Raw genomic sequence first — 15,032 nt, 5'->3', positions numbered from 1 at the left:
CCTCATATTAGAACAATATGTTTGAATGCGTCAGTTCTTTGTAAACACTGCTCGTATTAATATATTTAGACCAGTTTACCTCACACAATTCTCTTGCTGCAGAGATTTCTGCTCTGAGACTTCGAGTGTTTATGTTAGATCAGCAAACAGGAGATGCACTTGGGAGGAATAGGGCTCTATCAAGTAAAGGCAAGCATTGTACAAACTCGCCCAATGGGAGCAGGCCGGTATGAAGGACGGATGATTAAACTTGCAAAACTTTGGGGTGTGTGTAGGGCTCTCCAGCTTTATAGCTGGGAGGCCATGATCACACCCAAGGCATGTTATCTCATGGAGTCCAATCCTGTTCCAGTCACCAAATGAAGTGTTTCAAAAGAAATCAATTCCATGCCAAAATATTTCAAAATTGTTCTGTGCTTTATCACCAAGCTTTTATTATTAGGTTAATTCTACACTTTGTTTTCTGTAGGACTGTGACTCTCGTTTTTTTTGCAGGCTAATACAGTTTTCCTCTGTAGACGATGAAATTGTTTTTCATTTGATTGAATAAAAACACCACAAAAATCTATCAAACACACCAATAAAAACATAATTATCCAGTGATTAGTAGGATATTGGCTTTGTAAAGCCTTTATTTTAAAACTGTGTTTCTAAAAGGATTCATGCTGTTAAATATTACATTCCTGCTACAAGTTCATTACAGGTCAGATTGGATATAATTCTGGTTATTTGCTGTGGATGTGCAATTTTCTATTATTAAAACGGTGTTACCTTTCTGTATTGTAGCTTTCCTTATGGTTATTCGATCGAGGCCAACACTTAAAATTAGGACTCATTTATCAACTCATCCCATCCACAGCTCCCCTATTCACCATCTGTTTTCTATTTTCTCTTCCACGCTCTGTGTGAGTCTGTGTTGTTGTCATGACTTTTTTTACTTGCGCAAATGTTGACGAAGTAAACCACCCATTTTTTAAAAAGTAAATGTCAGCCCCTTTAAGTAAACTGTATAGCAATCAATCTGGACGTAATACCGTATAAGATCTGAAAGTCAACTTCATCCAACTGTTTCCTCAACAAAAGTTTTAAATCCATATTACTTTAATTATCACGTTCCACCCGGTAGGAAATTGCGCCGGGACTAATCACCCACCGTTGTATTGACCAGCACTTGTATAACGCCAGTGTTCAGTCGAATGTCAAAATACCCCTGGCATGTTAGACGGATTATTCATTTTCTCTTCACCAGTAATACTGTCTTCAATGTAAATATTTGCAAGAAAACTGGCTCTTCATTTGAAGGCGGCACCCCATTGCTCTAACCTATTTACTCAGGCCCTTGGTTCAATATATCACTTGTACGCAATGATCTTTATAATTTGCCATCGTTAAAATTAAGATGGGTGTAACATGGGTAAACCAGGTGCACCAGCATTATGTCTTCACCGATTCTGGGAGACGCTATCCCGATAGGCTGTGTAAGGAACAAGTTGAGACTTTAATCGAATTTCGCTCAGGTTACATTTGAATGAGCAGCCAACTATCAGCGACTTCTGCAAAGCGTTGCGATACCCCGACATGTAATACAGCAGATATTGAGAGGCAGAGGTTTCTTAAAATACAACTGGAGTCACGCTTCAATGTATGTCGTTGGCATTTACCTTTTTCGTTGTTTTCTTTTTAATGCTATCGGGCATTTGCCACCTCTCTGAAATAACATGACGGAACCTCAATGTTATATCCACTAATTGGTTACTCTATCCACTGTGAAACTAACTGGTTACATTGTGCACTATGAAACTTACTAGTTACGCTATCCACTGAGAAACTAACTGCTTACACTGTCCGCTGTGAAATTAACTGGTTATATTGCGCACTGTGAAATTAACCGATTACACTATCCACTGTGAAACTAACTGGTTACATTGTGCACTGTGAAACGTACTAGTTACGCTGTCCACTGAGAACTTAACCGGTTACACTGCCCACTGTGAAATTAACCGGTTGCACTGTCCAGGGTAAAACTGTTATACTGTCCACTGTGAAACTAACCGGTTACATTATCGACTGTGAAATTAATCGGTTACATTGTGCACTGTGAAACTTACTAGTTACACTGTCCAATGAGAAACTAGCTCGTTACACTGTCCACCGTGAAACTAATCTCACTTCTCTGGGAGAAAGCAACACTGGAGTCGTTCAGTTTACGTTGTCTAAAACCTCTCGATTAACGTAAAACATTTTAACCTTTTAAAGCTATTTTTAATTTAATTGAAAATCATTTTCATAGTCAAACATCTCGCTAGTAACGATTGCTTCGTTGCAGGTGTATAAAGTGAATTGAAGATAAATGGTGTTAAACGAGGTGAGCTAAATTTTAAACGGGGCCTAGCTTCAGATGGTTTGTCAGTCTGGTTTACAATTGCAGACTGGAACGATATGGCTTTAATTGCTCGTCATAAATGTCCACAAAGCCGCCGACTGATTTTGCTTTTAATCGCGGTGAGAGCGGGAGAGGCTTTTAGAAATCCTTGCGGGAGAGGATGGGATTTTCCTCTCTTTCCTTGCGCTTTTCTCCTTCAATTGGCGGCCGAAAGAGTTTGGAGCGGTTGCCGCCGACTCTCGGTTCGGCCGCTAAAGAGAGCAGGAAATGAGCAGCTCACAACCCAGTGCGGGTTCAGGGGAAAAAAAAGAAACCTTCCAATAACACAGCAAAACAGCCGATCTTGGCACTGTGAGAGCGGAGAGGTGGAAATCAGGGGCTGCCGCTGCTTCCTAGGAGTCGCACTTAATTTGATTTCCCCCCAGCCCCGAATATAAAGTGCTCGTTCCCTCCTCAGAGGTATTGCAGCACCGGGCAATGCAGACAGCAGTTTCGGAACGATCAGCATGTCATCTACGAAGCGTCCTCTCTTCAAAGTCAACCCGCTACTGTCAGGGCACTCAACTGAAAATTGCTTACGTGCTTCAAAAAAAAGGCACAGATATTGAGCATTTGACTGATGAACAATGAAAAATAATTTCAATTGACCTTTTAATTTTGGAGCCTTTCAGCTTTGCAATGTAAACAGGCTCTTTAACCGTCCTAAGGCAGGGGCAGAAAATCATGGCCATTTGTGGTTTTCAGAATTAGATAAAATGTCAACCACAGAAATTGAGCTCATCACTCCTTTAAATTTGCATTCTATAAAATAAACCATTTGTACAAATAGCAAACAGAAATCCAAACACATCTGTACCAAGGAAACCTTTTCTTAAAAAAAAAAGCTAAAACGAACGTTGCTGTTAAATCTAGTTTCATCGCTGTGGATGGGACATGTAAAGGTGATATGTTCTGAATTGGTGTGATTCCTACAAAGTCCCCAATAACATCCTGTGTTTTTTTTTGAAAACTCAGCGTTTTGGGAATATACCGGCCGTCTTCTGGCCTGGGAAAAGTTTGGTTGAACATTCGTTGAAAAGGAAATAAAAATGTTGGTTTTGTTGTGTGCAGTGTCAGCTTTGTCATTAATCTTAGGCCTTTTCAAAACGTGTTTTCCACCCAAAGTTAACTTGCAAAAATAAAGATAAAAAGACCTTGCTTTTTAAAAAGTATATATATATGTATATTATCAGTCATAACTATACATTAACAGCAATAACAAATTAGATATACAGTAATCAGGGTGAAGACAAGATTCCTGCAGCAACGTGTACGAGTCCGCATATTGTCAAGACAGTCTCCATTCTTGTTTTAAACCGTGTGAACGCGGTGTAGCTAACAGTGAACAACCTCCGGATTTAATAGTGGTTTGTACGTGTTTAAGGGCAGTTACAGAAGTTCTCCATCTTTTATGTAGCCTGGTGAGCCTTTGCCCGCAATTCATCCCGTGGTCAGGTCTGGGCTTCCTAAATCATAAAAGAAATTGTCAGAACTGGATGAATGAAGGAGAGAAGCGGCACTATTTAGAATGGGTTTTTGTTTCTCGCTTTGGCTCGAAATCGCCGGTGTTTCAAAGCCGGGGGTTGGGGGGGTGGGGGGTGGAATTGGTGCGAAGAATGTCACATACACCCAATGTGTGACGGCCTGAAAAAACAATGTGCCTGCTGCGTGCATAAAGTTTCAGACAAACCCATCCACCTCTTTCGTGTTGAGACATGCTTAAAAAAAAGTCAAAGGCTTTCTCCCGTTGTGGTTTAAAACACTACGTCCCAAAATCTTTCACCATCGGCCAAGTTCCATCCATGAGCCCTGACATGGGGAATAATATCAAAACCGATTCCAAGCAGAACAGGCTTACTTGGAATTCAGCGCCTCTTGACAACACCAAAAAATGTAAGGCCCAGAATCTGTTTCTCAGTCTGAACTAAAGAGGTGGTTTGATATATTCCGTTCAACTTTAGTTAATTAACTATTCAGGTTGCCTGCGCTGAGATATTCGCTACAATCGCAGATCTAAATCCTTAAATGCTGGGACATACACATTCAAGATAATAGGTTTGAGCTGCCAGGTCAAAATGAACGCGGAGCAGAATATTAAACCCCATACTGATAACCATTAATCGTTCGCAATGTTGCGATTCCTCCTGCCGGCTCAAATAGCCCCAACACTGTGCTTCCTCTCAGGAGGTAGTGTCACACGCGCTTCCTAATATGCCAGAAGTTCCATGAAAAGGAGCTTAAAAATAGCTCTTGTTTTTATATGAAAAGTTAATGGGTGGGTTTGTGTTCTCAATGCTGGGCGCACACTTTGCACTAAACGGCTCAAGCAAGCATATTCATCATTTGCTTTTTTTTAAAGAAAGGCTCAATCGAATTGCAGTTTTGATTTTAAATTACGCCGCCATTCATCAGTCCATCTGGTGTCAAAAAGCGTGTGGTATAATTCGCCCAAGTGGATTGCATTCCGAACAGTTTAAAAAAAATAAAGGCGCAATCTGACCGCCCCTCACATAAAGCAGACGTTTAAAAAGCCTTAACGCCAATTTTAGTAGATCTTGTAACAAAACCTATTAGAAAATAAGGTTGTGTACAAAGGGGCGTTTGAGAGCAGAATAGAACACAATCAAGACCAACAGCAACCAAAATGGCTGCATTTATCTTTAAAAGACACGAGCCACAACTTTTGATAATGCTCAGAAGACATTTTAAAATATATTAAAATGTAACCTCTTGCTACATTTCTAAACTGTTGTAACAGAATATACGGCTGTGAGCACTTCTGAAATTTCTAAATACACAAGTTCGCCATGTGAGCCAGGACACCAGTTCTGGATTTCAAGCAGTGAAATAAAACTTTAATACGGATTGTTTGAGAGAATCGAAAGCTCTTTAACACCCTGAAACTAACTAACCTTTTACTCAATCGATTTTGTCAAGACTCGGTCATCTTCAGTCGAAATCTAAAAAATTAAACTCGGCAACTGCAAAAATCAAGGTTTGACTTGGCGTTGCTAGTGTTCATAATCTTTAGTGTATCATTTTAACAACGCGAATTTAAAATCCTGAACATTAAATGAATACAGCATTATTTTATCTACCTGATGCTCCATTTTTTAACATGATTACACTTGCCAATTGGGATTTTATTGCAGTTTCCTTTGCAAATTGTAATCCAAATATCAATTGATCGGAAACGAGACATTTGACTGGAAAACTCGATGAAAAAAAAAATCAAAGGTTTGAACGACTTTCAATTCAGTGAAAACTCAAATCGGCAAATGTTTCCAATTATATTACGCAAGTCATGTTTGAGCTATGGCACAGAACGCGATAAAATATAAACTTTAACGTTTAAGATTTACTGAAATGTTATTACTTTAAAATGTGTATTTGGAACGTGCTCGTAACTCCAGAGAGAGTTCTCCTTCTGATCCACGATGCTCCAGTTAAATTTGTTTTGCTGGGAATTTAAATTCGTACGAAATAGTCAAAACCAACTCAAAAGAAAGAATATCCCTCCGTACTTGCAGTCCCACAATATGTGCTACAAACCGGGTAGAATTGCAACGTTAAAACCATTGGAAGACCAACTCAGCATTCAAACGGAGCAGAAAGATATCTCAACGCCCTATGAATGATCTCTATGTACTATGAATCACCGTAGGGAGAAAACACGTTTCCCAAATAAATTATACAGGCATTATCACAGACATGGAGCTTCATTATAATGTTTGTGTTAGACATGTTTTTACACGGTTCCAAACACATGGCGGGCGCAGAATAAAACCCCGAAGATAGTATCAGTACCGATTAATGTAGGGATTTTATATTTTATAGCCCTTTAACAATTGTAAACGGCGCTATAAAGGCAGAGGAATCTAGCAACCTTTTCGGTTTGAAGTATTACATCAATAGATCCGATTTCACTTCAAAGTTACCCGTCTCGTCATCCAGAGAGCGAACAAACTACTTTCTCATATATCCCCAAGTTTTAAAGTTGATTTCCTCCACCCTGTCTTAATTAACTACGTTATTTTAACATGAATAATGCACTGCGTCAAAAATAAACAAGGTTTTGATGGTTTGATTAAACGAGGTCTCTGTGCCTCTCCTTGTAATGCCATGTGCTCTTTTGTTCTAAAGCAGAAGCGGTGTTAGTGAGGCGGCGTGCCCAGTGAACTCGGCTCTAGCGCCTTTATCAACAAGGTAGCTGCTGCGGTTTTGGAAGAAGGACAATGGAGGAGTGTTACCTTCCATTTTCTCACTTTTTTGCCGGATTTTAACCGCATTTCACCATAGTCACATTTTCACCTCGAGTGGTTCCTTTTTTAAAAATCAACATTCAATTCACAGCACGTCCGACTTATTTTCACGATTCTTCAACCCACTCGTTCCTTCTCCTCCAGCTTTTGCAGAATCCTCCCAGTCTTGGGCCACCACCTTCCAGCTGCCTTCCGTCTATTTGCACGTTTAGAAAATAAGAAAAAAAAGCCATCTTATTTTTTTTCCGTTCAAATCCGAGCAACGGCTCCTCTTCTTTTCTCCTTTAAACTTTGTCCTTCAGCAATCTCCTTTCCGGTGAGGATAGTTTTCTTTTTGGAACTGGGTGATGTTCAGACGTAATCCCACACTTCACCAGAACGCATTTTGCAGAGTTCTGGCGAACACGTGGAGTTTCCATGTTGTGGTGAACTTGATGCTCCCTACCCCGGACGAGAAAAGACTTCAATCACTTTGTGAAAATTGCAGCCAGCAGCCCACCACAACTGCCCTCATAAATAAAGTTATAACTTGGTGAGGGGGGAGAATTGTTTTTAAAAAAGGGGGGGCCAAAGGTTGCTGCACGTACGTCACATAGATTAGCCCATACTCCGTGCCTCCTGAAAATGTTAATATTTCAGAAAGCTCTGCCGGCCACAGGGATTCCCCCCACCCCCCAACAACCTTGTAATTTCCAGATTGCATCCAGCCTCTGGCTGCTGTTTATTACCCATCAGGGTTCTGTGTATGTGCGTGAGAGAGAGAGAGTGGGGGTAGGGGGAGACACAGAGAAGAGGTTGTGGCGGGAGAGGCTGGAAATCGAAGAAGTTCTGAAGGGCGGAGAGGAGTCACTGGAGTAGCCATTCAATGGATGTGGTTACTGCAGGGCCGGCCTATTCCAGGCTCACTGCCCAATCAGCTGCTCCTGGGCTGGCTCTGCCACTCACTCCACTGACACACAGAGAGAGAGAGGCGCTTTAGCCCAATCTCGGCGGCGGAGTTGCTCTCGTTTAAATCAGATCCGCTTCCCTTGTTTGAAACGTGGTTCAACCTCCTCCCCCTCAACCTCCCCATACACACCCGTGACCAAAGCTTCACGCATCCAATTACAGTATGCGCTCTGCTTTTCCTCCAGTCCCTCCATACAGCGATCCCATTAACTCTTAAGATGCCTTTGTTCCGGTTTCGGGCGAACGTGTGTCCTTCTGCCATTACAAACCAACCTGGAGAGGAACGTCTGGGCCTCATTATATTTGCCCTGTCTTCTAGACAGCGGCTATTTATTGCCGGTTTACTTTAAAATGATGATGTGATCCGGGAAGACGTTCCAGTTGTAATATAAGCAATTGTACAGATTAAGGAGGGAATCGAGGCTTTTAGGGTTTCACAAATTAGCAACAAACAACTTTGATTAATAATATATCTGTCAACGTCAGGAGATTTACGGGGTATTTATTGGATTTTGACAGAATCCGAGAGGGACGAATCCGCTGAACAAAAAAATAGGCAAATGCTGGGAAATCGAAATAAAATTGAAGAATACGGCTAATTCACAGTAGGACAGTCAGTATCTGTAAGGAAAAAGAAATCTGACTGATTCAGGGGCTAAAATTGTATCAGAGATAGTAGGAACTATCTTCTATCCGCCTCCCCCTCTCTCCCTATTTATTTCAGAACCCCCTTCCCCTCCCCCATTTCTGATGAAGGGTCTAGGCCCGAAACGTCAAGCTTTCCTGCTCCTATGATGCTGCTTGGCCTGCTGTGTTCATCCAGCTCTACACCTTGATTAAGGGGCTGCTGGGACTTTCTTGTGACTGATGACATTTGTGTTGACGTTAATTCCAGCTCACGCCCAACTTTATACCACCTTCAAACTCCATTCCCAGTAACATTATGGACTGGACCACGCCAGATACTGATAAAAAGGTTGACACGCTGCTGAGACATACCCGTTTAAAAGCCACACACCCCATCCAAAAAATCAATGTTGACCGGTACAACAAGGTGCAGAGCTGGATGAACACAGCAGGCCAAGCAGCATCATGATGCTGCTTGGCCTGCTATGTTCATCCAGCTCAGCACCTTGTTGTCTCGGATTCTCCAGCATCTGCAGTTCCTACTATCTCTGACTCAATGTTGACCGGTAGTCTCCTCTTGTTTGTTTTGCCCATATATGCCTGTTCTCGTTTTCAACATAGCTCGACGGTGCCACTGCTGTCGGAACACTTGATTCAGAGTTTCTCTCTGATTAAAGTCTGGGGGATAATTTTCAACTGAAAAAGGGGCGGCCAGGGACTGGAAAGCTAGAAACGTAAACAGAAATTGCTGGAGAAACTTATTTTCTGTTTTTGTTTGTTTCATAGCTTCAGCACCCACAGTTCCTTGTTATATTTTACTCGGAATCCAGGCTGGGGGAGGAGGCACCTCGATTACCCTCCAGACTTCCATCACCCTCACGATGTAATAACCGGGTGAGCCTACAAATGGCTCACAGTCCAGCTGCCTGCTTCCTGCCGGACAGTGCTAAGTGATGCAAATAGTTTTTCCCGTGCAAAAGGGTGAAATATGTATCATGTATGTCCCACCTATTTCTACCAGTTGAGCAGCCTAACCTGAAGGAAACTGATCGATTATAAAGGAGTCACCGACTCCCACTCAAGAACTGGGCGGAAACATTTCTCAGGCAGAATTTGTGTGGGGTGAGGTGAAAATACCTGCTACCATACTTCCTTCTGGTTGGTTGCAGATTATTACGAGCACGAGTCCAGGAAGAGATGAGCCACCTGGCTGTTTTTTTTGTCAGAGATGTATACCTTGGATGAGACTAGAAAGAAGGGAGAGGCAAAAAAAAGTTAAGACGAAGGAAACAGAACCGAAATCAAAGGAGGATTTGCACATCCCTACATCCAATATCAAAATATAATACAATGTTCAAGATGTATCAAAGCTGTTCTCTAAATGAACAGAACACTAACTGTTAAACGTCTTTTATGAACACAGGACATCAACCGTATGTGAATTAATTACTTGGAAGATTACTCACTATTATAAAGTTGGAAACATCAATTCTTGAACTAACATAGCTTTTAAATTTGGCATATGCTTCGTGTAGCAGATTTCTTTTTGCAAATGTTTATAACGTTCAAGAGTAAAGTCATCTTTTCTGAAGGCGTTTTAAAAATACTATTCATCCAATTCAAGTCGCATAGAGTAATTCCAAAAATAAAAAAGAAGGTAAAAAGGGAAATATAAGGAATGATATTCCAAAGCAATGCATCATGATTGGGAGGAATTTAGCCTACATCTGGGATATTCTGACGGTGGTGCAGATCTCAACCTTTCCCGGTGGTGTAAAAGACAATAGTCCTTTGACCAATTGGAAATAAAAATAACAAGAGTTGTAATGCTGGGTACTAGTTCACTGTCGCCCATTTAACAATATTGTGCAATGTCAGTATCTATCCTTGTAAAGTAAAGAGAAAGAATTTTCATTTAAAGACCACTTTTCATTATCTCAAGATATCCCATAGTGTGTCACAGCTAACGAAATGGTGAGATGGTGATGAAGAGGTAGTGCAACTGGACTAGTAATCCAGAACAGTAAGTCACCCCCTCCCCCCAACTCAGGTTAAGGTTATATGGGCTCATATCCTACCACAGCAGATGGTGAAATTTAAATTCGACAAAATAGTTAGTCTAATGGTGACTGTGTAACCACTGTTAATTGTCATTAAAAACCCACTAGGGAAAGAAATGTGCCATCCTTACATGGACTGACTTATATGTGACTCCGGGTCAGTGACGACATTGGCACTTAACTGCCCTCTGGGCAATTAGAGATCAGCAATGACTGCTAGCACATATTCAAAACAAATTTAAAAAACAAAATATGTCTAAAGTGTAGCTGCTGCTCCAATACAGCAAACATGGTAGCCAATTGTTTTACATCAAGTTTCCACAAACAACAGTGAGAATGATGATCAAATAATTTTATTAGTGATGCTAGTTGAGGGATTACTATTTGCCAGTAGAACCAACCTACTGTCTTTAACTAGTATCATTGGACCTTTTATGCCCACCTGAGAGGTCAGATGCAATCTTCGTTTAACATCTGATCCAAGATTTGACCCTTTGACAATGAAGTACTGCTCCCTCAACGTTGCACTGAAATGTCAGCCCACATTATACACACAAGTCTTTAGAGTGTGCTTTGAACCCATAACCTTCCAGGTCAGAGGCAAGTAATCTACCAACAAACTAAGATTATCACTGAAATTATGTCAATAAGTTTGTAAAGCAAAATGGGGTTGGGGCATGGTCAAATGATTTTCCTTCAGGGAAAATGGAATATCTCAGTGAGCCAGACAGTGTGGTAACTTTGATACATTGCTGAGTTCCAATTTAAATAAAATTATTGGATAAGGGTTTTAAATAAGTCTTCAACCAGTTTTTTGGTTTATAAAGGTATCAGCCAAATTCTGGAAGACTTGAGAGATCTGAGTTTTTATTTAAAAAGCCAACCTTTGATCTTTCAAATTTCTATATCACCCATTTGAAGTTTTTTTTTGCCAATTGAATGGGCAGTTTTGTCATGTAGCTATATGCTTAGGCAGATCTGAGCTGCCTGATTGATCTCACATATAATGCAAATAGAGCAACATTTGTTAAATTCAGTTTGAACCTGCTGTGAATCCATATTCCAGCATTGAACGCTTACAGTTTTACTCACTGTGCCATTGCGCACTAGAGAGGTTGTAGCATAGTGCTAATCTCACTGAACAAGTAATCCAGAAGCCCATACTAACCGGAGGGTGGGAGTGAGGGGAAGACACTTGTGTTCAAATGGGAGCTGATGGAATTTAATTTTTGGTAACAATCCTGGAATTAAAAGCTGGTCTCCATAATGATGAGCAGAAAACCATTCTTGATTGTTGCAAACCATCTGGTCCACCAAAACCCAAGAGAGAAGGAAATCTGAATGGGTCTGGCCTATATGTGTCTCTGGCCGTATAGTAAAATTGTTGACATTTAATTTCCTTGCCAACCGCTCCATTCAATGACATTTAGGAATGGGCACCAAGTGATGGGTTTGCTAGTGATGTTCAAGTTCCATGAAAGAATAAAGGGGGGAAATGGCTTAAAGATACATATGTGTGGCAATACTGGCTGTGTATTTCCTCATTTGTGTGACAGGATGAGAAAATTTGAACATGGCCAACTCTAGAACCACACTTAGCTAATTATTGAGCAATGGATTAAAATAATTTTAGTCAGGCAGCAATTCCATTAACATGTAACATTTTGGACTTACCTGGATCTTTGTCAGTCCTGGTTTTAATTTAACACAGGGTCTGTCTAATGTGAATGAATTGTTAATTATTGTTGCCTAATAATGTAATGAAAAGCACTAATCCTTTGTACTGATGCATAAATGAGAAGGACTGACCAACACATTTTCAAGCATCATTTTACGTGCTTTCAACACAGTTTGCTTTATTCCAAAGGCGTATATTTGCTGAACAGTTATATGTACAAGATGTCCAACAAATGGATAATTGTGTTTTCACAACTGGCAGAAACAATATCCAATAGTGCAGTCTGACCTATGGCACTGCTATGAATGTGTTGCTGTGGGCCCATTTTCAGTCTTATTGTATTTAGCATTTGCTTTTAAGGAATGGGATTAACCCAAAAGGACCAAAATATGATGACTTGAACCAAGAGGTAATGAAAGCTGCCTGTTATGCATTGAAATTAAACATTCAACTCAGAGCCATTTGTTTCTCTCATCAATATTTTATCACCATTTCTTACTTATATAAAATGATATAAGGAATTCATGTACACACAATGAGGTAAAGCCATTCACACAATTAAATGGTAACTGTCTTACTTGGGCTCATCCTCTCTCCCAGTCAGAAGATCAAAAGAACAGCTCCTTTAAATTTACTTTGGGAGAGTTATTATTCATCCAAGAGCTCAGATATGCCAGGGCAGAAAAGGGATTGACTCTTCAATGGGAAAAAAAACATTGAGCCACACAAACAAAGAAGTCATTTTGTGAAGTGATGTAAACATGCAACTCAACCAGCACAATGAATCAGCCAATCTGATACTCCAATAACTCTGCAATACAACTGTGACTCCACAGGGCCCAAACTAACAAAATCTGCACTGGTTCAATCATTACCTGTACTTAGATGGCTTTATTAAAATTATAAATGAATAAATGTTCCTATATTATAACTGTTATCAGCAGTTGTATTGTACTGCTTTTCTGATTTGCGTTTCAAATAGCTAATTTGTGAAAGATAATCGCTTAATCATTTTGAGGAAACAAAATTATTTTCCTAAGTTAGGACAAATTTTTTTGCAAATTAGCAACAGTTCTTGATCATGCTGTTTAAATCTTATGTTTCATAAATAGTGAAAATGTGTCCTGTGATCAGTGTGAAGATAATTATATACTGTTCCATGTCATTGAAGGAACTGTGAGTTTTTTTTTACAAAATTAAACTTAAAAGTGGTTCATTCCAGAAGTTACATGAGTTGGATGCATTTATAAAATATTTACTCACCATTATTTCAATTGCTGTAATTGCATTTGTGATGAGATGGAACCGACCAGTGAATATTTTCTGAAAAGGAAGTATTTTCTGTGCTCTTGAAATTTAGAAACTTGTATTAAAACATTTCTTCAATTAGCTAATTGTTGGTTGCTTTCTCAATAGAGTGATTTCAGTCATGCCCATTATCAGCATCTTTGTTTAGGAAAACTATAGGGAATCATAGGATATTTCTTAAATTTGAAAATTTCCTCAAAGCATTTTTTTGTAGTAGCAGTACATATACAAGTTCTCCTTATGTAGCTCAACAGGGGTTCAAATGAAGTCTGAAAACAGGGAGTCACTGTTTAAAATTGAGAATATTTTCAATGTTAATGAACTGAAAGTATTGCAAATATGTTCCACCTTTCTGAACTGGCTGAAATTTTGAAATGTAACATTTCTTTCCAGAACAGGAACTAACTCTTACGGGATAAGGGTAACTTCAATTTTTTTTTGAAATAGGTAACGTTGATTGTCCAAACCTTGAATTTAGAACTTTTGGCCGGAAGGTGTATTTAGTTTGCAGGTTTCCTTAACAGGGAGCAAAAAGGATAGTACTAATATTTAGTAGAGAAAGTATTGACATTTGAGAAAGTATTAACACATCATGTAAGTTTCAGTTTTTCTGCATTTCAATGAGAGAAAAGAAATCTCTACTAAATTAGGTGATATGAGTTGTCAAAAATAGTCATTAAAGAAGAGGACAGCATTACTTGTCTAGCATAATAGGCAAAATAAACAAACACTGTTTTGTACTTTTAAAAAGTTTATTCATTTGACTTTTTCTTAAAAACTGTTCTGTCATTATCCTGTAACAAAGTTAATCTTTTCAATATAAAAACTTGAGTTTATGAAAGCAATTGCTTCTTGCATTTTTTTTTAGAAAAGCATGAAGTTCAGGTAGTAGTTTTTATTATTTCGCAAGGGACCAAGTCAAACTTGCAGGCAGAAATCCAATCATATTGTATGGTTTCCTACTCAGTGTTCTAGATATCGCATGTATATTATTATGGAAGTGAGGGAATGAAAGTAGCCTATCTGATGATGTCACTCTTTTAATTGTGGAAATTCATAGATTTGAAATCACACATGTATTTTAAAGACTTCCAACTTCATTGAGAACAGAGGTAAAACAAATGGTAATCATTTGCAGCACCAAAGAAGTTAATTGATTCAGTCTCAAAGAATGCAAATGGGCCAAATGGCCTTGCCATGTTAACCGTTTTTGTTTAGAATTGAATATGCTTTACTTTAAACTTTCCACATATTTTCTGTGTTATTGTATTGAGATATTTGCAAGCTTTCACCGCAAATGCAGCATGTTCCAAATGTTTGTTGTAGCTTTTTTTCTAAAATTTCCAATTCTTTTCCCCACTTTATAAATTTCGCTCTGTTTTTATTGCAAATATTTTTCCCATATATAAATATCCACATGTGAAGGTTCTATGGTTCCATGTTGAATGGCATTTATTTATATAGTACCTTAAAATAATAAAATGTCCCAAGTATTATCAAACAAATTTAACACCAAGTTATATAATGTGATGTAGTCAGGCACAAAGTGTTTAAGGAGGGAATTCCAGGACTTACTGCCTTTGCCATTGGAGCCATGGTCGCCAAAGGTGGGGCAATCAAAACTGGGGATGCTCAAAAGCCAGAATTGGAGGACCATAGTCAAATGAGAGAGTTGTACGAGTTTACAGAGATAGCATGGTACAGGGCCACGGAGTGATTTGAAAACA

General features: G+C 39.3%; 1 long non-coding RNA gene across 2 annotated transcripts; it reads right to left on the bottom strand.

Moving 5' to 3' along the window:
• Positions 1-3,588: 3,588 nt before the first annotated feature.
• LOC109910946 lies at positions 3,589-7,628 on the bottom strand. Of its 2 annotated transcripts, none has more exons than XR_007264564.1 (2): positions 5,799-7,628; positions 3,589-3,888 (listed from the first exon to the last, which is right to left on the bottom strand). It is a non-coding gene; the product is annotated as an uncharacterized LOC109910946 (long non-coding RNA). The 2 variants fall into 2 exon arrangements; XR_002257946.2 differs by having other exon boundaries at positions 6,673-7,628.
• Positions 7,629-15,032: the final 7,404 nt, after the last annotated feature.

The sequence above is a fragment of the Rhincodon typus genome, chromosome 23 (genome assembly GCF_021869965.1).
Source record: "Rhincodon typus isolate 14 chromosome 23, sRhiTyp1.1, whole genome shotgun sequence".
NCBI lineage: Eukaryota > Metazoa > Chordata > Chondrichthyes > Orectolobiformes > Rhincodontidae > Rhincodon > Rhincodon typus.
Note: the sequence above shows the minus strand (reverse complement) of the source record. Positions and strands in the feature narration are given on the sequence as shown.